General features: G+C 48.5%; 1 protein-coding gene across 4 annotated transcripts in view; it reads right to left on the reverse strand.

Moving 5' to 3' along the window:
- Nucleotides 1-2,330, reverse strand: part of Sil1 (SIL1 nucleotide exchange factor) — a 255,742-nt gene extending 253,412 nt beyond the window's left edge. For 2 of the 4 annotated variants that reach the window (XM_031365352.1, XM_031365351.1), the window contains exon 1: nucleotides 2,189-2,297. The gene's annotated coding sequence lies outside the window, so the exon portion shown is untranslated. Of the gene's footprint in view, nucleotides 1-2,188 lie in introns of all 4 variants that reach the window. The other 2 variants (XM_031365349.1, XM_031365350.1) reach the window with 2 other exon arrangements.
- Nucleotides 2,331-2,542: the final 212 nt, after the last annotated feature.

Consider the following 2,542-nt stretch of genomic DNA (forward strand, 5'->3'; position numbering starts at 1 on the left):
AGCATTCAGATTGGCTTTTTGAAGAGAGGCTTTCCCAAGGACTGGAAGCCTCCACAACAGCTTCCTTTAGGACAGAGACTGAGTGTAGATGGGGGGCCCCAGCACTCCGGAGGCAGAGGCAGGCAGAACTCTCCTAGTTTGAGGACAGGCCTGGGCTACCTCTTGAGACCAGGACAGCCACAGCTACAAAGTGAGACCTGGTTTAAAAATAATAATAATGTATCTGAAGACATACCAGTGTCAAGGTTTTATAACCATGTGCCATTTAGTTTTTAGAAAAAAAAAAGTGTGAGATGCTGATGTGACGGATCTCTGAAAACAACTTCTAGGTGTGGATTTTCAAAAGTGCTTTGGAAGGCAGCCGTATCGCTTAGATGCTGCCCACCCCCAGCCCCCAAGGCTACACCTACACACACCACTGAGAGAGAGTAGACTGGAGCTTCTAGTGTGTTTGCCGTCTTGAAATCCATTTTGTTATTTTTCAGTTTCACTTAATTGGCCTTTTTCCCTGTCATGAGACATACCGGGGCTCAAAGTTGGCCTCAGTAGAAATGAAACAGCCTTCAAAAAACAACAGGAAAGAGGAAGAAAACAACAGTAAATGCCGTGCGATTTTTATTTCTGAGCTGTCCTGTGCCTACTAACACACTCCCCTCTCCCATTACCAGTAAAATATGCCGTGTTCTTGATTGCCAGCTTCCCTAAAACAGCGCAAGTATTAATATGCAGATTGAATTTACTACCTGAAAGGTTATGATAAATCTGATGTGGCAGCTCATCCAAAGCATTCAAGAGCCAAGTCCCAGTGAAAAGCACTGACCCATGTCACACAAAGAGCAATCCTAATATTACATTATGGTTTCCATGAAAATTTTATCTAATCTCTAAATGTCTATATTTTTTATCAAAAGGAAACTTTTGAGTATAAAGCTAACAAGGACACACACAAGACAGAGACTACACATACACACAATCTTTCACACTCTCAAAACAAATACTGCTAGTATTTGTAAACACATCAGTTTCTTCTCTTAGCAAACAGAGAGGATTCATTTTCTTCCAGCCTACCTAGCGTGGATTAATCTAATCATTCCCTCAAAGCAGCTTGCAGTTTTGTTTTGTTTGAGTGGGAGGGCCAGCCGGATTTGAACGGGAAGCAGGCATTATAAATACATTTTAGAAACTGATCCCACATACGGGTCATGGAGATAGAGAAACAGAAGGTTTCAAGTCTTCTGGGCTGAACTGGAACTCTGTGGAGCTAAGGATGACACTGAAATCTCGGATGCTCCTGCCTCACTCCTTAGTACTGGGATTACGGGCGCGCACTATAGTGTATACACCGGGTATATGTGAGGCTGGGGATTGAATCCAGGGCTTCAATCCCTACATCCCTACAGGATCAAGCTACATCTCCCGCCCTCATCCATATATACTTATAGGCACCTAACAGTACAAAAATTAGTTGCTACTATTTTCTCAACTGTTGGACATTTCTGGAATCCAGTTCTGGAATCCTTTCCCATCAAAAGGACTCAGGGACTATCTGAATGGGAACACCTGCTATGTCAACAGCAGGTCCCTACATAATACTTTATCCAAAGTTCATGGCGGGGAGGCCTAGAGATTAAAGAAAAAGGAATTTGAAATCACAATAAAGCCCATAACCTTAAATATGTGTGTCAAAGGCAAGTTTTACATCTACCAGAGCAAAGGAAAACACGCAAAAAGGGAGGCAGAATACCACAGGGGTAGGGCGCAACAGCGTAAGTCAAGAGACTCGGGAGGTGTGGACCAATCACCGAAACGTCAACCCAGGAAGTGTCTCAGAGAACATCTAATTCACCCCTTCTTTGGACAGATGTGGGAAAACTGAGGCCGAAGGTGGAGGAAAAAAGAAGGCAACTCAAAACAGAGGCGCAGGCCAAAGCCACTGCCCCCTCTTCTGGCGTTGGAGGGGTCACCGTGTCGCTAAGAGGAAAGTGGCGTGACAGAGCACAGCTTTGGGGCTGCAGCCTAGGGTGCTGTTGGACGTCTCGCCCTGAAATGGATGTGGTGGGTAGGACCCGGAATACTCTGGGAAGGTGCGGAGAGCGCGGGAGGGACGAGGCCGCTAACGGCGGGAGGCCCGGCCGGTGCGGTCCACCCTGCGTCCCGCTCCAGGGCCCGGGGCCCCCACCTCCCCTACCTTCGGCTTTCCACGGCAGCCGAGGGGCAGACACAATCCCCACAATTCCAGGCGGCTGCAGCGGCAAGCAGCTCCTCGTGCGCAAACGCCGTGCAGCGGCTGCCTGGCTCTGAAGGCGCGTGGCTATTACGTCACTCTCGAGCTCGCCCAATGGTAACCTGCCAGAACAGCCTCCAGCCTCTCTCGCCCCACGCCGCATTGTTAGCCCCGCCTTCCTCAGCTTCTAAGCCCCGCCCCTAGAGTCCTCCTGGGGGAGAGGGGAGCTGAAATTTGTTCATGTCCCTCCGCTGGGAGCTGTAGCTAAAAAGAGCTACCCGTGGGCCTGCTCTTGTTTCCCACCTAGAACTTTTAGCT

The sequence above is a fragment of the Mastomys coucha genome, unplaced genomic scaffold (genome assembly GCF_008632895.1).
Source record: "Mastomys coucha isolate ucsf_1 unplaced genomic scaffold, UCSF_Mcou_1 pScaffold13, whole genome shotgun sequence".
Lineage (NCBI taxonomy): Eukaryota > Metazoa > Chordata > Mammalia > Rodentia > Muridae > Mastomys > Mastomys coucha.